We start from the raw sequence: 24,161 nt of genomic DNA, 5'->3' as shown, positions 1-24,161 counted from the left end.
ATAATGGCTTGTCTGTGTGCATGCTTATGTATGTGCATCTGTATGTCTATACATTCCACCGACCATGTGTAGAGGTCAGTGGGAAATATGACAGAGTCATTTTCTCCTTTTACAATCTGGATCCCAAGGATCAAATTCAGAAATTTGGGTTGTCAGTCTGGGTAGCATGTTCCTTGTAATTGTTGATCCACATATTAGCTTAGAATGTCAGTATTTTTATCTTCTCAAAAGATTTTATTTTCATGAAAATTTTAATAGCCATCCTAAATGACTGCAGTAACATTTCAATGTCGCATTGGTTTGCATGCTTCTGAGGTTGGGAAAAGATATGAGCATCATTATCAATAGTATTTAGAAATTTTGCTTTGTTTAATGTTACTTTACATTCTAACCACAGTTTTCTCTTCCACTCCTCATCCTGCCCTCCACCGCCTCACCCCCAGCCCACCTCTCATCCACCTGTCTTGACAATATCAATACTTTTAAACTGTTTCTTTAACACCATTGGAGTTGTATCCCTACTACTTCCTAACCAATATTTTATCTGACTGTCAATACTTTTGCTACTCTGAATCATAGATACTTAGTATTTATAATAACTGCTGTTTTGTATATACTTTGAGAATAATTTCTACCATTTTCTAGAGTGGTTTTCACTCTTTTGACTATTTTTTGTTTTGATGATAATTTTGTTTGAGGTAGAACCCAGTATTTCTTTATGTTAGTGAGCTTTCATTGTATCTAGTAAATATTATAAAGCTAACATTATAAGGCTTTCCCCATGGGAATCATTACTAAGATTTCAGTGTTAATACATTTTAGCTGATTTCATGCATGCCTTAGAATACATAATTGGTCTAATTTCAAGATTTAGAATTATGAATGCCCAGTATTTCCAGTACTACTTATTGAAGTGATTATCTATTCTTCATTATAAAGTCTTGTTATTTTGGTCAAAGTTCATTAGATATCTATATGTGGATTTATTTTTGACACATCTATTCTGCCCCACCAAGCTATAAAAATCTCATTGCCTTTTAAAACAAATATTAAAATAAATCTAATTTTCTAGTGGAATAGCTGAATATCTTGAAAGTTTGGGGAATATTAAGAAAGAAAAATTTGGAAGCAACACGTTTTCTGTTTCCAACCAGGTTTTGGTGTTATAGAATTTGCACCACTATCCCCCTGACATGAAGTACTATTATAGGGCCACAGTAATGGAAACAGCTAGTTATTGGCATGAAAACAGAGAGGTTGACCAATAGACTAGAATCAAAGACCCAGTTGTTAATCTACACATCTATGAACACCTGATTTTTGATAAAGAAGATAAAATTATACAATGGAAAAAAGAAAGCATCTTCAACAAATGGTGTTGGCATAAATGGATATCAGCATGCAGAAGAATGCAAATAGATCCATAAGAATCCCATGCACAAAACTCAAGTCCAAATGGATTAAAGACCTCAATATACATCAAACCACACTGAACCTGATAGAAGAGAAATTGGGAAGTAACCTAAAATGCTTATGTAGAGGAGACCACTTCCTAAATATAACCCCAGTTGCACAGACACTGAGAACAACAATTAATAAATGGGACCTCCTGAAATTGAGGAGCTTCTGTAAAGCAAAGGACACAGTCAATAAGACAAAAAGACAACCTACTGAATGGAAAAAGATGTTCACCAACCCCACATCAGACAGAGGGCTGATCTTCAAAATATACAAAGAACTCAAGAAATTTGACATCAAAATAGCAAATAATCCAAAGAAAAAATGGGGTATAGATCTAAACAGAGAATTCTCAACAGAACAATTTCAAATGGCTAAATACACTTAAGGAAATGTTCACCATCCTTAGCCATTAGGGAAATGCAAATCAAAATGACTCTAATATACCAATCTTACACCTGTCAGAGGCTAAAATCAAAACCATCAATAACAGCTTAAGTTGGAGAGGGTTTGGTATAAGGGGAACACTATTCCACTGCTGGTGGCAATGCAAACTGGTATAACCATTTTTGAAATCAGTATGGTGGTTTCTCAGAAAATTAGGAATCAACCTACCCCACAACACAGTAATACCACTCTTGGGGCTATACCCAAAGGATGTTCAACCATACTACAAGGACATTTGTGCAACTATGTTTATAGCAGTACTATTTGTAATAGCCAGAACTTGGAAACAACCTAGATGCGCCTCAACCAAAGAATGGATAAAGAAAATGTCGTACTTTTAAACAGTGGAGTACTATTAATTGGGAAAAAGCAATGATACCTTGAAATTTTCATGAAAATGGATGGAACTAGAAAAAAAATCCTAAGGGAGCTAATTAAAACTCGGAAAGATGAGCATGGTATGTACCCACTCACAGGTGAATACTACTTGTAAAGCAAAGGATCAGGAGCTTATATCCATGACCCCCAAGAAGTTAAGAAACAAGGAGAATCTTGAGAAATATATACAGATTCCCCCAGTGAAAGATAAATACACAAGAACTTCTGAGAAAAATTGGGAACATAGTGGTGGGGGGAGAAAGGAATGTGGAAGGGGAAAAGAAAGGGAAAAAGGGAAGGAGGAGGAGGTCTAGAAGGAATTGGATGATCGACATGGGGAAGTACAGAGACAGAGAACAAATCAAAGGATATCTTGGTTGAGGGAACCATTAGGAGGATAGCAAGAAATCTGGCATTAGAAAAAAATCCAAGGAATCCACAAGGATGAACCCAGCTAAGACCCTAAGCAATAGTGGAGAGGGTGTTCAAACTGGCATTACCCCGTCGTCAGAGTGATGGCTATCTTAAATGTCACCATAGAAACTTCACACAGCAACTGATGGAAACAGAGACATAAAATTGAAGCAGAGCACTGGGCTGAGCTCCCAAAATCCAGCTGAAGAGCAAAGAGGTCAAGATCATGTTGGGAACACCCACTGAAACAGTTTACCTGAACTAATGGGATCTCTCCAAATACAGTCAGACAAGGAGGGAACCAGCATAGGACCAAACTATACTCTTAATGTGGATGACAGTTGTATAGATGGGGCAGACTGCAGGGCCAATGGCAGTGGCATCATTATTTATCCCAACTGCTTTTACTGGCATTTTGGAAACCCATTCTCTTTGATACCTTGTTGAGCCTAGACATAGCAGGTTGAGCCATTCCCTCTATGAGGAGTGGATGGGGGGTGGTGTGGGAAGGAATGTGGAGGGAATGGAAGGAGATGGGGGAGTGGGAACTGGAATTTTTTCTTCTTCATTTATTTATTTATAAAATTTTCCACTTTCTCTCCTCCTCCTAATACCTTCCCATTCCCCCTACTCTCTCTCCTCCTCCCTCTCCAGTCCTAAGAGCAGTCAGGGTTTCCTGCCCTGTGGGAAGTCCAAGTTCCTCCCCCTCCCTCCAGGTCTAAGAAGGTGAGCATCCAAACAGACTAGGATCACAAAAAAGCAGTACATGCAGAAGAAACAAGTCCCAGTGCCATTATCAATGGCTTCTCAGTCAGCCCCCATATCAGCCACATTCAGAGAATCCAGTTTGATCACATGCTCGTTCAGTCCCAGTCCAGTTGGTCTTGGTGAGCTCTCATTAGATCAATCCCCTTGTATCAATGGGTGAATGCACCCCTCACAGTCCTGACTTCCTTGTTCATGTTCTCCCTCCTTCTGCTCCTCTGGACCTTGGGGGCTCAGTCCAGTGCTCCATTGTGGGTCTCTGTCTGTATCGTCATCCATCGTCGGATGAAGGTTCCCACTGATCCTGACTTCCTTGCTCATGTTCTCCCTCCTTCTGCTTGTCATTTGGACCTAGGGAGCTAAGTCCAGTGTTCCAATGTGGGTCTCTGTCTCTATCTCCATCCATCGTCAGATGAAGGTTCTATGGTGATATGCAAGATATTCATCAGTGTGGTTATGGGCTAAGGCCAGTTCAGGTACCCTCTCCTCCGCTGCCCAGGGAACAATCTGGGAACCTCTCCTTGGGCCTGGGAAGCCCTCCAGAATCAAGTCTCTTGCAAACCCCCAAATGGTTCCCTTAGTTGAGATATATACTTCCCTGCTCCCATATCCATCCTTCCTCCCTCCCCCATCCTAGTCCACCAAGCTTTCCTGAATCCTCCCCTTTTCCCTTCACTCTAACCATCTCCCCTTACATCCACCCCCACCCCCCACTCCCCACCCCCCCACACCCCCGTGCACCCAAGTTTGCCTGGCAATCTTGTCTACTTCCAATATCCAGGAGGATAACTATATGATTTTCTTCAGGTTCATCTTCTTATTTAGCTTCCCTAGGATCACGAATTATAGGCTCAAAGATCTTTAATTATGGCTAGAATCCACTTATGAGGGAGTATATACCATATTCCTCTTTTTGAGTCTGTGTTACCTCACTCAGTAATGCATTTTCTATTTTCACCCATTTGCATGCAAAATTCAAGAATTCATTGTTTTTTTATCGCTGAGTAAAACTCTAATGTGTATATGTTCCACACCTTCTTTTACCACTCTTCTATTGTGGGGCACCTAGGTGAGTTTGCTCCTGACCCGGGGCAGAAGCCCAGCAAGGAGGAGCTCAGACATTCCCCGACCCCCTTGACTCCCTGGTCATTCTGCAGGGGCTGCTCTACCCTGCTAAGCTCTCTTGCCTCCTATCCCATCCCAGCTTTCACCCAGGAACCCCTTCCCTTATTCCTCCCTTCCTCCCCTTCCTCAGGAACTGGGATATTTCTGTAAAATAGAAAAGAGTTTGTTTCCTTTAAAAAAGAATTTAAAATGACTTATTAATGGAGAGACCTTTCTCTTGTTTAAATTATCAATCAGTTTAATGCACTATATTGTGAAGAGTCTATCTGTATTCTTAGTGTGTTTTTCAGAAAGAAATATCTAAAGCATAAAGCAATGTTTAGAAATAGTCCTCTAAACACTAATACTGAATATCTCTATGAAAGGGAACTCCCGGAAGATGCAGAACAGATCAAATGTCAGTAACTGATTTGATGCTAAGTTACATTCTATATTTTGTCACAGAAGAAACATTCTAAGCAAATTTGCTTCCCGTTCTTGTGAGTAGTGGATCAGGAAAAGAAAGACACTGCTACCATCACCACTCTTATTTGTGTGGAGTCTCTTAGAAGAACTTTACTGGTAAAGAGGACAGGAGCACATGTGTCTTGACATTTAAAGGAATATTGATCATTTTCTGAAACCGAAGAATTCTTGATGGAAAACACTGTGGTGTTGGTGTGAAAATAAAGAAGTCAGCAAAGGAATAAGAGAGAATAAAACAAGCTGAGGAGCCTCTACAAACCAGAGACAGGTTACTTTAATCTTTATATAAATCACCTTATAAATGTTTATATTAACCTCATGAGCTAGGTTGCATTTTTGCTAAAATTTATGCTTATAAAAATCTAAAATTGAAATATAATATAATCTATAATTTATGTAACAAGAGGCAGTCAAATTTACATCTGAGAGCAGGCACCACAACACTAAAATATCATGAAGGGAAAATGAGAAATGGTGCTTCCTCCACTTCTGCCACTGAAAAGTAGTGACACCTAGACAAATGACCTTCAAGTGGAAGTAAGTTCCTTTGCAACCATTTATTCAAATTAATATCTGAGCTAGGCATTATGTATGATGTCTAAAAAGAAACTGTGGGCATAATTTTTATCATTTGTGAATTTATGGCTGTAGTAGCTAAATTCTCTTGCTAGGATCATCCAAACACATTGCAACATACTCGCTGGTCTAAGTAATTAGTGCTTCAAAATTTTGGAAAATGAAGTACACCTTGAATATTTAGACAGATCTGATTTCTTCTATTGTTTTTCTCATTTTTATTAAGCATGGCTGTTGCTTCATTGTGCCCTCACATGGTGTTTTTCTATGTTGCAAAAACTATGAATGTTTTTTCATAGCTGGCAATGGTTCTTACTCTTTTGACCTGATTAAGCAGAATTATCTCCTTGAAGTTTCTATTTTAAAGTACAAACTAAGGTAATTTTTAATATAAATGTATTTGTTTGCACATACACATTATAAACATTGAGATGGATGGTATAGTTTATGTCCTATAAGCATTTATATTGTATACATATTTATTCAATATTATTGATTTTATTTTCATTTGCTTATTATTTCTTTGTTAAACAGGAGTTATAACTAGTCTTATATAATTATTTAGTGGCAATTTTTATTAGTTAGCCCCAAAAGAATTTATCATTAAGTTTTACTTAGATAAGTATTATCCTCATAAAATATCACTATAAAATAATAAGATTGTTATTATAAGATTATTTTATAGTCATCAATATCTTAATGATCTAACACATTTAAGTGAATATGTCAAAACATCTTGCTAATTCTTATGATACTAGATCTTTGAACACATGATCTAAAGAATGTAACTGTGGAAATTCATGTAGTAATCAATGAAACATTATTGTATTCTGAAAGAGACTGACTCATAAAAACGCATATAAAAGGTGGAGTTTTCTGCAATTAGGATTATAAAATGCCTCATAAAAGCAAGCAAAAGAAATTTTCCTTTAAACCAAGGTTTGAAAATGGCCGACAAAACATGTAAGAATAATGACATGAGCCCATGGAATGTGTGTTCAGTTAGGCTAGGGATTTTTCTGTGTTTTCTTCTAGTGTTCAGACATAAGAGAGTATTGACTCAGGAGGAGGGCTGGCCAGTATTTGAGAAGACACCATGGGAAGTAAAACTGCTTAGTTTTAACAAAGTACTCCAACTAGATAGACAAAGGTTCTTAGCTCCAAATCTTCAAATGTTAAGGTAATTCTCTCTTTCTTTTTTTTTTCTGTTTTTAATCTTCCTTCCTTTTTTTTTCCTTTTTTTTAAAGTTTATTAAATTATAAAAGTTTCCATTTCTGCCCCTCCTCCCAACACCCTCCCACTCCCCCCACTCCGCCTCCTCCTCCCTCTCCATCCCTAAGAGCAGTCAGGGTTTCCTGCCCTGTGGGAAGTTCAAGTTCCTCCCCCCTCCCTCCAGGTCCAGGAAAGTGAGTATCCAAACAGACTGGATCCCAAAAATCCAGTATATGCAGAGGAAACAAGTCCCAGTGTCATTGTCAATGACTTTTCAGAAAGACTCCGGGCCAGCCACATCCAGAGAATCCGGCCACATTCAGAGAATCTGGTTAGCAGAAGGAAGGAGAACGTGAACAAAGAAGGCAAGAGCAGAGGAAACCTTCATCCGACGTTGGATACAGACGGAGACCCATATTGGAGCACCGGACGGAGCCCTCCACGGTCCAAATGAGGAGCAGAAGGATGAGGAAAATGAAAAAAGCAATCAGGACTGCGATGGGCGCCATCACCCACTGATACAGAGGACTGATCTAATGAGAGTTCACCAAGGTCAGCTGGACTGGAACTGAACGAGCAGGTAATTCTCTCTTTCAAAATATACCACACAGTTCAGCCAAAGCCTCAGAAGAATTGATACCCCCCCTTTCTGCTGCCACTAGCTTTCATAGGACAGAAAGTATTATCTAAGTTGGAAAGCAGAGTAAATAATAAAGAGTGCTATTCGACTGTAGCATTTACAAATTACAACAATGACCAGTGTGACAGGATTTCCGCAAAAGTACAATAGTGTTACTTTTATCTTAGTGGTAACCACCAGATGTCTAGTTAAACTTAAGTGACACTAATTATGATAGAAATCATATCTAGTGTTTGGTAGGAAGTGTCACCCCAGCCCCTGGGATCCAATTTCAAGAAGAGTCTGGGAAGTTTCGGTGAAAGCTTCACTTCAACACCTGTCATTCATATACCCAAAGAGTCTGGGATCCTTGGTTGGAAGTGTCTCCCCAGCCCCTGGCACCCCAACACCCATAGAGTGGGAATGTTTGAAAGGAAAATTTCATCCCAAGCCCCCTTACCTAAGAGTTGCCCCAGTCCAAACTCCACATCCAAGAAAGCCTGTCAAAAAGTGATCCCTCCCTAGAGATGTTCAAGATCACTCCCACAGGGTATTTAAACTCCCTCTCCTAGAGAATAAACACATTATTTCCTGGTTTTCCTTCCCGAACTCCTCTCTCAGGTCACCCAGGAGAACTAGTATCCATTAAACCTTGACTTTTTAAATTTGGTTTGATTTGATCTGATTTGGATTATTGCATTGGCAGAGAGATTTATTGGAGTGCAAAACCTTTTCATCTAGTACCAGTAAGCTAGCCAACACCCAGGGTTAGTGGGGTAGGTAATCCTAGAAGAGAACCTAAAACCACAACTTTACTCCACGAGCCTAATCCCCAATTGCATTCCAACGTTTATCCTAATACCCAGGGGTTGGTATATCTCTCATCTGTCATCAAAGAGGTTTCTATTTACCGCAAATGAAGACGATTTCAGAAATTCAAACCTGGTGAGCAGAGATCAGGTGATTACCTCCAAAACTCTCAAAAAACAGAAACATCTACAATTTAATTCCTGTAACTCAAACTCAGGGAACATGGTGGAAGACTGACGGGAATAGCTGAAGGCGGCATACCCTAGTGTTTAGTGATTTCTAGACACTATACCTGCACAAACGAGACCTGAAAAATGAAAATTTTAATAGATATATTAACTGGGGGGGTAATCTCAAGCAGTTTACCATAGACCAAGAATTAGAGACAACTGATAACCACTAAGAGAGGGAGAATCATCTTCTCTGAAGGATTACTCCCCAGTTCATTCCCCAAAGCAATACAGCAGGCTTTGAAATTGTGCACACACAGAGCCCATAAAACAAACTGAATAGGTTGTATTATATATTTATGCATATATATGTAACAATTTTAATGAAAGAAAAGGTGTCCATGGGTTTGAAAGAGAGTAGGAGCCTTGGAGACAATTGAAGGGAGGAAAGATGGGATGTGTTGGTGGAGGAAAATATAGGAGGAAGATGATTTAATTATACTTGCATAAAATTTTTAGTAAAAAAAAGAATAAGCATAAACATGTTAGTAAATGAACAGAGAGTAGGACAAAGACACACACGAATACATGGAAGCACTTTCTTCGCTTTGATCAGTGAGTTCTAAAATTCAGCTAGTCCATTGAAAACAAGGACAAAAATTCAAAGGATCCGTATCTTTACTTGTCAGTGTTGAACTTGAGTTTTATCTCTATTGAGCTAGAAGATTGGATCTTTGAAGTAAGCCATTTGTCAGAGCAGGAAACTGTGGGGGAATTTTCTAACTATTATTCCCCAGAGGCTTTTATCATTGCTAAGATCAATGTGAGTGGGTGGCTCACACCAACAACTGCTGTTGCCTTTAAAAATACGTATCTTTTGGAATGTATAACTTTCCCTTTATTAAATGAAACACATTAATTAATTATTTACAATGACATTTGCTGAAAAATTCCCTGAGAAACAAATGCTACTTATTAAACTAATCTGCTAACATGCTATAGAAGCATATGATATGGCTGTGTAGGATATGAAGTGAATAGATATTTTGGATATTCACTTTACTTTAGGTGTTAAAATAACAGACTAGGGTTTTTATCCCTTTACCATATGGGCTGGGAAGTTTTGAGGGAACAGTAAATGTCTGTGTCATATTTATTTTGGACTTATGCATCATCTCAAGAAAATTAAATATCATTTCAACTGCTGGAATTGGCAAATAAAAGTAGATCTTTGTCTCCTAAGTCTTATGCTAGTTTATTTTCAACAGATGATATAGTCACCTTTCAATTTTATAGTTCAGAGTGAGACAGAATCAAGATACTGTCGCAGTCTTTTAAAATCAATAGTAACAAGGGATTTCATTGACATTTTCTTAGAAAATTGTTTATCTTTGTTCCCTGTGCATATCTTCCATGCAAGAGGCTAAATACTAGCACAACTGGGGCTAAGCCTCTTCTTGCTGATTTATAGGTTCTAGGAGTACTCAGTGACACCACTTTTTAAAAAATTTACTTTTCAAGACAGGTTTCTATGTAACAGCCCTAGCTCACCCAGAACTAGCTCTTGTAGACCAGTCTGGCCTTGAAATCACAGACATTCACCTATTTCTGCCTCCCAAGTGCTAGGATTAAAAGTATGTGCCACCACTGCCGACATAGTTACACATTCTCTAAGAAAAGTAGATTTTATGTATTTATACAACAAATATATAAATATATATGTATATATATATATATATCAGTTTGAGAAGTATAAAAATTACATCTGCTTTAATGCAAGCTGAGCACCTTTTGTCTACAAGTCTTTAAGTTCCATCCTGAGCAATATAGTTTTCAAATGCTGGTATTACAAGAAGGTAATTCTAGCCGGAAATAATATACAGGTTTACTATTACAAATTAAAATCTTATTTTTCTTGACTCAAATCAATATTCTCAATATTAAATAGTAAATAACTTTGTAATTGAGCAAAGTCCCTTTAAATAGAACATTTGGAAAATCAATAATGGTTTCCAATTGTTAAATTTCTTACACTGTATTGTACATGTTATTGATGCATTATTGGGTTTGTTATGATTGTTTAACAGACTGAAAAAATACATAGGTAAATATATTCTTAAACTAGAATATTTTCTGTAAGAAAATGTAATTTTACTACTGTCTCCAAGGTAATGACTATTACTATGCTGATTTTATATGCTAAATAATATTACTATGCTAAAATCTTGACTTTCATGTGGACTTAGATTTTCATGTTTTTGCATGTATACTTACACACCTCTAACATATAGAGATATCTAAATTGTCTGAAGCAGAAGAAATTCATTCAATTCAAGGTTCAATACTTGTGTCAGTTATATTATACTATAAGTAAATCAATATGGATTTTGAATAAATATAAACACTAACATGGAGTATTGCTGTAATTGTTAAGGCCAAATTCCTTTTTTAATCAAGGGAAAAAAACCTTCATATTTTTGTTTTTTTATAAATGTTTTGATTTTTATGTTCTGCAGACTCGGTCAGGACAAGTAAATCCATGCAAAGGAATGCATAAAACACAGGAATTGGAAAAAAAACTAGTAAGAAATAATATAACATGAAACAATAAAAACACATAATACTCATTTATTGTTCTCCTACCTTAATTTATGTCTTTCCGAAGTCGTTTGTTCATTTTTTTATCACCCTTTTTCCTTCCTCATTTCCCTTTCCATATTTTCTTTACCTTTCTCTTTCTTTCCATTTATATTTATTTTATCTTTTATGATTTTTCCATTTACACTCAAATCTTATTTTTTAGTTGATTTATGTACATTATCTATAAAGTTCAAAACTAATGAAAAGTTCTAAAACCATGGTTCATGTAGATTGAAGTAGTGCATTATTTTTCAATATGAAAATTTTATGCTTCTCAACCTTTAATATCTACTATTTATTTTTGATATGAAGTTCATGTATTTGACTGGCCTTTTACCTGTATAATGTAAAATTTGTCCTTGAACTGTTCTTTCTTTCTCCATATCAAGAGTACTGGTTTTACAGCACTCACCAAAATGTCTGATTCCAGTGCTGATTGTTGAACCCATGGATTCCTGAATGAATGGCCTGAGTGTTAACTCCAACTGGAATCCTCAATAGCAGCTGACCTATTCCATAAATAATGAAATTTAATAAATAACTAAATAAATGAAATGTCTATACAGAAAGTTAGAAATACTTTACAAGGAAAAGCTGACATTCTCAAGAAAATTGGTTTATATCAGAAATTATATTGAAACTGTATTTTGTCTTTAATCTACTGTGATGTTGAACAAATTCTTTGTTTAATTTATTTATTTATTTAAAATTTCCACCTCCTCCCCACCTCCCTTTCCTATCCCCCTCCCCTCTCCCCTTTCCTCTCCAGTCCTAAGAACAGTCAGGGTTCCCTGCCCCATGTGGGAAGTCCTAGGTCCTCCCCAATCCATCCTGGTCTAGGAAGGTGAGCGTCCAAACAAACCAGGCTCCCACAAAGCAAGTCCATGCAGTAGAATCAAAACCCAGTGTCATTGTCCTTGGCTTCTCAGTCAGCCTTCATTGACAGCCAGAATGAGATGGGTGGGATGGAGGATGGGTTGATATGGGAGCAGGGAAGTAAATAGATTAATTAAGGGAGTCATTTTAGGGTTGGCAAAAGACTTGACTCTAGAGGGTTTCCCAGGTCCAAGGAGATGTCCCCAGTTTGTTTCTTGGGCAGCAGAGGAGAGGGTGCCTGAACTGGCCTTGTCCCATAGCCACGCTGATGAATATCTTGCATATCACCATAGAACCTTCATCTGGCAATGAATGGAGATAGAGACAGAACAAATTCTTCAGTGCAACCATCATTATGATTATTTTGTGCACACTACACATTGACAATTCTAAGATAATCAGCCTCGTCATCAGTGTGATCATCAAAGATTTTACCTCTCTATGCCTCTAATTTCACATTTCAATCAATCCCACAAATTCATTCCTTAGTAGGAAAGACTTGAGAGAAAAGTAGAAAACCCGTTAAATATTTAAGTATATGTTTAGATTATATGGAACATCAAAATTAAATATCACATATTTTCTTCTAATTTTCTGCTTTTGCTTTTTTATTTTTGCATTGCTTTCTTACAAGTTGAAATAGAAGCAAACAGAAATATATTTTATTTCATGATAATTAATAGGTAACAAAGTACCTAGGCCTGAGATCATTGAAAAATAAAGATCCAAAGACAACATTAAACTATTATTTTCCATAAATTAAAGCATATTTGTCTATTATTTGAATTGTGAAATATGATCACATACTTATTTTTCATAATATAAATAAATCTATGATATCACAGGTGCATTTTCTAAAACATTTTGTACTATAAATTATTACAATACTATGCAAAGGCACATACTGCATTATAGAAAATGTGGTTGTTGAACAAATGCTTTTGTAGTATGATAGGGCATCTCTCGGGTATATTAACAAGAGTGGAATTGCTGGGTCCTGAGGGAGGTTGACTCCCAGTTTCCTGAGAAACCGCCACAATGATTTCCACAGTGGCTGCACAAGTTTGCATTCCCACCAACAATGGATGAGTGTTCCCTTTACTCCACATCCTCTCCTGCATAGGCTTTCATTGATGTTTTTGATTTTAGCTATTCTGACAGGTGTAAGATGGTATCTCAAAGTTGTTTTGATTTGCATTTCCCTGATCGCTAAGGATGTTGAGAATGACCTTAAGTGTCTTTTGGCCATTCGAAGTTCTTCTGTTGGGAATTCTCTGTTCAGTTCAGTACCCCATTTTTAAAACTGGGTTAATTAGAGTTTTAGTGTCTAGTTTCTGGAGTTCTTTGTATATTTTGGAGATCAGACCTTTGTCATAGCAGCACTATTTGTAATAGCCAGAACCTGGAAATAACCTAGGTGTCCCTCAAGAGAAGAATGGTTAAAGAAGGTGTGGAACATACACACATTAGAGTTTTACTTGGCGGTAAAATACAATGACATCTTGAATTTTGCATGCAAATGAATGGAAATAGAAGACGCTCTACTGAGTGAGGTAACCCAGACCCAAAAAGAGGAATATGGTATGTACTCACTCATAAGTGGATTCTAGCCATAATTAAAGGTCTTTGAGCCTATAATTCGTGATCCTAGGGAACCTAAATAAGGAGGTGAACCTAAAGAAAATCATATAGTTATCCTCCTGATATTGGAAGTAGACAAGATTGCAAGGCAAAACTTGGGTGCATGAGGGGGGGTGGATGTAAGGGGAGATGGGTAGAGAGAGGGGAGAAGGGGAGGATTGAGGAAAGCTTGGGGGAATGGGATGGGTGGGATGAAGGAAGGGTGCATATGGGATCAGGGAAGTAAATAGATTAATTAAGGGAGCCATTTTAGGGTTTGCAAAAGACTGGATTCTAGAGGTGTTCCCAGGTCCCAGGAGAGGTCCTCAGATTGTTCCTTGGACAGTAGAGGAGAGGGTTCCTGACCTGGCCTTGTACCATACCCACACTGATGAATATCTTGCATATTACCATAGAACCTTCATCTGGCGATGGATAGAGATAGAGACAGAGACCCACATTGGAGGACTGGACTGAGCTCCCAAGGTACAAATGAGGAGCAGAAGGCGGGAAAACATGAGCAAGGAAGTCAGGATCACAAGGGGTGCGTCCACCCGCTGAGATACTAGGACGGATCTAATGGCAGCTCACCTAAGCCAGATGGACTGGGAGTGATGGAGCATGTAATCAAACTGGACCCTCTGAATGTGGCTGGCAATGAAGGCTTACTGAGAAGCCAAGGACAATGGCACTGGGTTTCGATTCTACTGCATGGACTGTCTTTGTGGGAACCTGGTTTGTTTAGATGCTTACCTTTGTAGACATGGATGAAGGGGGAAGAACTTGGACTTCCCACGGGCACATGGAAATCTGATTGCTCTTAGGACTAGAGAGGGAGGGAGAGGTGGGGAGGGGGAAAGAAAAGGGATGTGGGGAGGAGGTGGAAATTTTTGAGGAAAGAAAGAAAGAAAGAAAGAAAGAAAGAAAGAAAGAAAGAAAAAGAAAATGTGGTTGTAATATATTTGTTGTCTTGTAATATGCAACAGATCAATAGATACTTTCTATCAGTGCTTGCATAAAGATAAAGGCAAACAAATCACAGATCCAATATTTCATATATATATGATTACCTTAGAAGAACACAGGATGTGCTGCATTAGTATTGGCTTTTGCTTATTCTGATATTTATTCCAATTAAGAAATAATGGTGTATTTATAATTTATGTATTCAACACTTTCAAATAATGGACCGATTTTCTTTTTAGCTTACTTTCCAATTCACTCAAAAGAAGGGAAATCTACAAAGAGTTGCTATTTCCCAAACCATCCACACAAGATCCTCAGAGCACGTAAAAAGAATGGAATTTCCTCAGAGCAGCAAATGACAACGCAGAGTGCATTTGTCTTACAGTTTGATTTATTTAGATTTACAGTGGAATTACACATAGCGTTTTACCTTATGGTAAGTATAACTGCCAATAAATAAAACAATAACATGTTTTTTAATAGTAAGCATGATCATATTTGAATAATATGTTGATGCTAGCAACATCTGTTCAAGAAAAGGTGAATCTAAATCATATTTCCTACTTAAGGAAAGATTTTTAAATAACTATTCCTTGTCAGTACTCTCTGTGCTAAATGCATATTTGGAATTAACAAGTTGTGAATGAGTAGAATAAAACTTAAAACACAATGCAGTTGATTTAATGAACAATAAATTCCCTAAGTTAAAAAGACATAAAAAATAATAGGGTTAGAGAGATGCTGCAGTGGTTAGGAGCACTTGTTAGTCTTCCTGAGGACTCGTGTTCAGTTCCCAGCACCCACATTGCGGTTCATAGATGTCCATACCTCAGATTTAGGAGAGTCACACTTCCCACAAAATAATAACTTACTTGATCTACAGTGATCGTTGTATAGGTGATAGAACTTTGTGAAGTGTTCTACACACTCCTTTAGAGAAACCACAGCCTGGCCTGTTATGTCATACAAATTCAGAAAATTTAATTGGCTTCAGCTCTATAACATTTCTTTGAATAATTGAAGGTGAATAAAACTCTTCAATTCATTTGTTCATTGCATCAAGGAATCGTAATAAAGATTGTCTTTGTGCACTTTTGTATTAAACCTAAACTTTTTTTATTAAGCATAAACTTTATCACACTTTTACTGACTAATTAGAACATTTTAATATCCTTCTCTTTCAACTTCTGTTCTTTTTCATTGTAGACCTGTGTTAGCAGTAAGCAAAATTATTCTATACCCTGAATGCTTGTAGCATGAAGGGCCTGCTTATTGGGGTATCTGTCCCACCCAGTACTCCACAACCAGCATATCCCAAAGAAAATCAAACAGGACTTCATAAGATTATAAACTGATTTGCCCATTAGGTCAGGCTACTTATTAGCTCTTATAACTTTTGTTACCCCATAATCCTTATCTATGTTAGCCATATGGCTTGGTACCTTTTTCATCTGTCAGCTCATATGTTGCTTCTTGAGTGGTCTGGGCAGGAATGGCAGAGGGACTTCCTCCTTCCTTGCCTTTTCCTGTTCTCATCGCCCCGCCTATACTTCCTGTCTGGTTGACCCACCTATACTTCCTGCCTGTCCAATCAGTGTTTTATTAAAATACATTATTGACAGAATACAGATAATTCTCCCATACCATTTCCCCTTCAAAACAAAAAACAAAAAAAAAAAACAACAACAAAAAAACAACAAAAGAAAATATCCATAGTCCATTTTTTGGGAATGTGGGTGTAGTAGTCCAGGCTACTTCCTGCTGGTTGGGGGGCACTGATAGTCTTATGGGGACCTAAAGAAAATTTAAAGTTATAATCAAGTTCTCACTGGAGTATCCTGTGAGTCTTGATCATCTCAGGCAGCAGTCTTGAACCTGTTCTGGATGAAGAACTCTGTCATCTGGGCCATCTGTTCCTGTCGGAGATTTCTCAGGTGGTCTTTCTTTATCGAACCTGATTTTTCTGAACTCAGAATGAATCCACAGCCTCTCATTTTCTGTGGAAACAAAAGCAAAATCTCTTCTCCAAAGTAGCATACATTTTGACTTCAAGTTTGAAGCCAAGGTATTTTCAAAATACCTATCTTGCATTAATTCTGCAGCATTTATAAGCAAATATCTTTCATCAGCTGTTGCTCCTTCCTCAGCATTTAAACAATTCAAAAAGAGCATAATAGCAGACAGTATCAAGATTCCTTGTGTATTTTCTATCTTTATGCGGCTTTATTTTAACCTCTATTTCTTTTAACTTTTGAGACAGGTTCTCTATATTTCTTTGTCTTGGGATAACTCTGTAGACCAGGCTGTCCTTGAACTCACAGAGATCAGGCTGCCTCTGCCTCCCCAGTGCTGGGATTAAAGGTGTGTGCTAAAACACCTTGAACTCACAGAATCTGTCTGTCTCTGCCTCCCAGGCATTGGGGTTAAAGGCCTGTCCTACCACACCTTGAAGTCACAGAGGTCAATCTACCTCTGCTTCCCAAGTGTTGGGATTAAAGGTGTGTACCACCATACCCAACTACTCTCTTTCTCTTTCTTTTTTTTAAACTTTACTTTAAGAACTTAACTTTTAGCCTGCATATATTTTTAAAACACTGTTAAACATTTAGAGGTTTTCTTCATCTTTGAATATCTCTTTACTGTATATCTCTCTTTCTGACTACATGAGTCTTTAAGGATAGGATGAAAGCCCTGGCTTTGACTGCTAGATACAGCCCATTCCTTAGCTTTCCAGCCCCATGGCAGAGGTACAGGCTGTAGCCATTTTAATAGCCACAACTCTGTGGCGGTTCAAGGTCCCTGCCAGTAAGCAAGCGGCAGCATTCTGCTCACAGACCACACTCAGTCAGACTGCCTACCTGAAAGAGTCAAAGTTTTCCCTGGAAGGACAGCCCAGAAAGCCAACATTTTAAAACAGCACAGCTTTTTTTCCTGCTACAGCTGAAAACCGAAAAGCATGCGTTCAGCTTTTGATCAATATCATTTAAGTGTTTCCTGGCAGGACCTTTTAAAAGAGCTGCAAGGTTTTGCAACTAAAGCTGAGTCAGGAAGCCTTTCTTAGATGAGAGTGCTTGCTTGCCTCTAGCAAACAGAGCAGACCTGAGATATTGCTACTACCAAGAAAACATGCTTTACTCTATTCTTTCCCAAACTTTCTCAGGCTTTCTGTGGATGCAGTTATCCACGTGGGTGCCATATGTAACATGAGGGACAATTTGTTGGGGTATCTGTCCCACACAGTACCCCACAGCTGGCATATCCCAAAGAAAATCAAACAGGACTCCATAAGATTATAAACTGATTGGCCCATTAGGTCAGGCTTCTTATTAGCTCTTTTGTTACCCCATTATCCTTATCTATGTCAGCCATATGGCATGGTACCTTTTTCAACTGTCAGCTCACATGTTGCTTCTTGGGTGATCTGGGTAGGAATAGCAGAGGTACTTCCTCCTTCCTAGTCTTCTCCTGTTCTCATTGCCCTGCCTATACTTCCTGTCTGGTTGACCCGCCTATACTTCCTGCCTGACCAATCAGTGTTTTATTAAAATACATGATTGACAGTATACAGATAATTCTCCCACACCAAATGCTATTCTATCTTGAAACTTTCTGTGCCAAAAAAAAATGAACCCATTATTCTTTTAGCAGAATAATAAAAGTTCAAGTTTTATTATGCATGCAAAATACTTGTGGATTTTTAGCTATAGTGTACTAAGAATGGCATCTTGTGCACAAAGATCCTTGTATAGGTATTGTTCTCCTCTGAAATTATAATCTTCATGAGCTTCGCATACACATTCTGCATTTTGTTTTATTTACTCTTTTAAATTGATTTTTATTAATCTCTACATTTTTTTCCTGCTTCCTTCCCTACCTCTCCCCTCCCCTTCAATCTTGTCCCAATTTTCTCAGGAGATCTTGTCTTTTTCTACTACCCATGTAGATTAGATCTATGTATGTCTCTCTTAGGGTCCTCACTGCTGTCTAGGTTCTCTGGGATTTTGATTTTTGGACTGGTTTTCTTTGATTAATATTTACAAACCACTTATGAGTGAGTATATGTGATAATTGTCTTTCTGGGTGTAGGTTACCTCATTCAAAATGATGTTTTTTAGCTTTATCCATTTGCCTGCAAAATTCAAGATGTCATTATTTTTCTTCTGTGTAGTACTCCATTGTGTTAATGTACCACATTTTCCTTATCCATTCTTCGGTTGAAGGGCATTTAGCTTGTTTCCAGTTTCTGGTTATGACCAACAATGCTGCTATAAACATAGTTGAGCATATGTCCTTGTGGCACAATTGAGCATCCTTTGGATATATACCCAAAAGTTATATTACTGGGCCTTGAGGAAGGTTGTTTCCTAATTTTCTGAAAAATCACCACACTGACATCCAAAGGGGCTGTACCAGCTTGCATTTCCACCAGCAATGCAGAAGTGTTGCATTTACCCCACAATCTATCCAGCATAAGTTTTCATCAGTGATTTTGATCTTGGCCATTCTTAGAGGTGTAAGTTGGAATTTTCGAGTTGTTTTGATTTGCATTTCTCTGATGATTAAGGATGAAAAGCATTTCCTTAAGTGTCTTTCAGGGATTTTAGATTCCTCTGTTGAGTGTTCTCTGTTTAGGTCTATACTCCATTTTTCTTTTGGATTATGTCTTCTTTTGATGACCAATTTCTTGAGTTCTTTGTATATTTTGGGGATCAGACCTTTGTCTGATGTGGGGTTAGTGGAGACCTTTCCCTGTTCTCTAAGTTGTTCCTTTGTATTGTTGACCATGTCCTTTGCTTTGCAGAAGCTTTTCCATTTCAGGAAGTATCATTTATTATTTGTTTCTCTCAGTGTCTGTGCTGCTGGGGTTATATTTAGGAAATGGTTCCCTGTGCCAATGCATTCAAGTGTACTTCCCAATTTCTTTTCTATATGGTTCAGTGTGGCTGGATTTATGTTGAGGTCTTTGTTCCATTTGTACTTGACTTTTGTGCTTGGTGATAGATATGGGTCTATTTTCATTCTTCTACATGTTTATATCTAGTTATGCAAGCACCATTTGTTAAATACTGCATTTCTTTTAATATTTCTCTCTTCAAGGCTATCACTAGAATTGTCTGTCAAGCTCTGATTATAATATCAAGAACTTGTACTGCCCAAAGTTCCAAACTCCTTCACATTCCTTCTGTAAATCATTTGTCAAAACATAAAAACCACATGGTCGATTTATCAAAGCTATGGACCCACAAAAATCACATTGTTTTACTCTATTAGAAATTATATGTATTTATGTACAAATATGCACATTTCCAATCTAATTTATTTGATCAGAATTTTTTTCAGTAAATTCAATCTAAGAATATCATTATTCAGCACCTCTTTTTGCTAAATTATGATCTCTTTTCTGTTTCCTGTAGATTTCTTTACTTACCGGCACATAACCTGTTTTTGTTGACATAAAAATCAAATATCACATAAATAAAATGCAATTAATTTTATTAGTTTTTCATGTGTTTGTAAGATAGGTTTGTAAGTATGATAGTTATTACCTTTTGAAGATGCCATCATTGCATTTCTTTCTCTTGTCCAGCAAAATATTAATATTTTTATAATTAACAAATAATATTTAAAAAAATTAAAACTATAAGACTTCAGATAAAAACTTACTACTCATGTCAGGTTTCTTTGTTTTCTCTTGTTTATTTTTCCTAATTGCCTCAAGAGCATGTACATAGAAATACATGCCTCAATAAATGCATGGTTGTTACAGGACTGCCTATTACTCATCACCATGAAAGCAGTACCAATTAAATTCGTAGACTTCAATAAATTGCCCATATTATCTAAAGAAAAAGTCTATTTGCTTCTATGTTTTTTTGGATTATGTAAATTTATTTATGTAGAACATAATATTTAATATATTTAATTATTCACTCTAAGTTTATCACTATTTAGTAATTTTCATAAAATTATAATATCAAAATTTCATTAAAATCATGGCACAACATAAAGTAAAGTTATTACATACATTTTTCATGATGCATTGGTTGGGTTTTTGCTTAGTTGTGACCTAAATATTTTCTTAACCGTCAGCTTGAAGGATTTTAAAATGTTTCAAATTTTTAAAGAAAAATAAAAAAGCAAAATAGCAGTGAAGCCAGATCATTAACCTGAGTCAGTGACAAGATGTCTGCTCTAAGTTCAGAATTTACCCAAGGAAAGGATGTCAATAAGCAGTGATGAGTTCCACGAAGTCGGTGAAAAGCAGCAAATAGAACAATCACTCAAAATGACACATCTCAAACGCAAAGAAATAGAGATCCATGTCAACTGGCTTCAACTAACAACTTGTAGAAAATGGACTTTTAAACTCCTTAAGGTACCTTTGTCCACAGATATATTTGAACACAATACTCCTTCTAACACAACCATAGAACTGAGAGGTGTTGGGACGTTTTAGAAGGACTTAGGCTGACCCAGTCAACGGCTTCATAGCTAATACTAACCTAGATTTTCTAGTACTTGTGCTTATGTTTTATTTGAATTAAAAAAATTGATAATTTGTGTAACAAAATAAATCAGAAAAATAAAGCATATCAATTACATAATAAATACAAATGCTAAAAGAAAATGAATGCCATCTTATTTTAAATGAGCAAGCTATGTCAATCATGATGCTCCATATTTTAATAATAGTTTAAGTTTAAAATATTTATTAAACAAAGGGTGAATACTATGAATTATACAACAGATTATATAACACCAAAAAAATCCTGATGTCAGGGAATGTAAGGGTTAGAATGGGAAAAGAAAATGAAAGCTCCACGGTGTCAGTTCTGTGCCTATTTTTAGATGCAGTAGATATTTTAATGGATTCCAGTGTAGTGTATGAAGCAACAATAGGCATACCATGCATTTTTATTTAGAAACATCTAATCTAGTAATCTATCATATGTCAATATAAATGGTGTATATGTATTTCTAAAAAAATAAGATATATTTGTAAGAGAATATTATCTATTAGAAAGTAGATATCAACTAACATTTTTTGAGAAATATATGCAAAATACATTCCATTCCTAGATACAACTGGGTTACCTTTCATATTGTTTTCCTTATAGGTTACTGTGGATTTTGAATAATGTGCCTCATTAGCTACTAGGTGAATAATGATCAATATCATTTATAAATATTAGTTACAGATACATTTAGCAGTGTAAAAGGAAATGAGATATATAACATTACCGTTGCCTCCTTTCTGAAAGAACCTAGTTTATAATTACAGGGAAATTCTAGTTACAGGAAAACATTTGGAAACACACCACAAATGAGATAAATGGTAATTATATGAGCACATTCTAATTATTTATTTGCTTGTATGCTATGTCAACTTGATACCATGGAGAGTTGTCAAAGTAGAGATATTGTCACTTGAGTTATTACCACTAACAAATTGTTTGTTAGCTGCTCTGTGGGTCCATTTTCTTGAGTAACAATTGATATATGAGGATTCAGACCACTGTTGGTGATATTACTTCTAGGTCCTGAGTGGAATATGAGCATAGCAAGCCAGTAAGCAGCATTTCTCCATGTGTTCTGCTTCATTGCTTGGTTCCAGGTGTCTGACATGAGTTCCTGTCCTGACTTTCCTCAGTGAATGATTGTGACCTGAGATATTTTATCCAAAATAATGACATTACTCCCTGAATTCCTTTTGGTCACAATGTTTATCATCACATCAATAAAAAGAAGTGGACATTCAGCATAGTATTTTTGTGGTAAATTGATTGGCTCCTTAGCTTTCTGAGAATATAGTATCTATTTTTGCAGAATTTAATCAAATTAGGACAAAATTTGTGTCTTACTGAATTTTGCAAAGCATATATCTTTTCCTAAACCACTTATATGAGATAATGACTATTGTGTTTTGTTTGTTAACAAATCAGTACTCCAAAGAGCTGTGTGTTAAGGATAGGTTTTTTTTCCTTTCTTTCTGTTGTTAACCTAAGAGACAGGAAAACCTAAGACTTGTCTTAGATACAGATGGCAAGTTTCTCGGCTAATTGCAGAGTGAGGCACTCTAACCAATATCAGAAACAAGTAATAATCTGTAAACATACCAGCCACAGATCTTCAGATATCATTTATACCTCCAAAATTCTTTGAAATATAAACTATCCCATGACAAGATTTGAACTTAAAATAAAATAATCTCATTTAAAATGTACTACCTTCTATGTTTTCCATTTAGCAGCTTGTTAAAATTTTCTAATAAGAAAATAAGGAACTGTGATAACAAAATTCAATTGATAATGTCTAGAGACATAGCTCAGTTCTTAAGATGACTTGGTATTCTTGCAGAGGGCCTAGACTCAGTTGCTAACATCCACATGACAATACATGGCTTCCAATGACAACAGTTCCAGTTGATATGAAGTACTCTTCTGCTGTCTGTGGGTACTAGGCACACACATATGACATATACATATATGCGTACAAACATTCAGACACATTAATAAAATCATAAAAATCAAAGTGCAGATAAACTTTTCTTCAAATATTTAAAGAGTTTTCAGAATATTAATAGTTTTCAATTATTTGGTCATTATTTTGATTTTTAATGTCTACACCATTCCTAAGTAAAAACTGCTTAGCAAAAGCATGAATACTGAATATGAAATGTTAACTAAATTAGGATTCTAAACTTTAAATCAGAATAAGTATGAAAGATAGTTCTAGAATGTTAAATGTCTAATTTTAAAATATAAAACTAAAATAAACATTGAAAGTGATATAAATGATTAAATAATGACATAGGTTTATACCTCATAAACAAAGGGACTCTACAAAAGACAATAATCACATGATTGAATTTTAATAATTGTACTTTGCATATTGACTTATGTAACAAAGGTATTTTATATATCCTGGTATTTAAAAATAAAAATCCACAAGTAATAACAATTCTATTAAATAATAATTGCCACTGATAAAAGCAAGTATTTTGAATATTGATTATGAGATAAATAAGTGGATATATGATAGGTGGCTATATAGATGACAATTATTGAAGATAGGTATGACCTTTGTCAGAAAAGATGTTTGTTTTCATTCATGGATGCAAAGCATGTATTTATTTTTTAAGTGATTACTTAAGAATACAGATTAAATCATTTTAGATTTCTCTGTTGAGAGGTCTATGTTTAGGTCTATACTCCATTTTTTTTATCAGATTATTTGTACTTTTGATAACCTAAACAGAGAACTCTCAACAGAGGAATCTAAAATGCTTAAAAGACACTAAAGGAAATGTTCAACATCCTTAGTCACCAGAGAAATGCAAATAGAAAACATTATTTTGAGTGAGGTAACCCAGACCCAGAAAGTCAGTTATCACTTGTACTCACTCATAAGTGGATTTTTCAACATAAATCAAAGAAAACCAGCCCACAAATTACAATCGCAGAGAACCTAGACAACAATGAGGACCCTAAGAAAGATATACATAGATTTAAATGCCTGGGTAGTAGAAAAAGACAAGATCTACTGAGTAACTTGTGAGCATGGGGACCTAGGGAAAGGGATGAAGGGGAGGGAAGAGGCAGGGAGGTGAGCAGAGAAA

Source organism: Myodes glareolus, chromosome 12 (assembly GCF_982192425.1).
Source record: "Myodes glareolus chromosome 12, mMyoGla1.1, whole genome shotgun sequence".
Lineage (NCBI taxonomy): Eukaryota > Metazoa > Chordata > Mammalia > Rodentia > Cricetidae > Myodes > Myodes glareolus.
Note: the sequence above shows the minus strand (reverse complement) of the source record.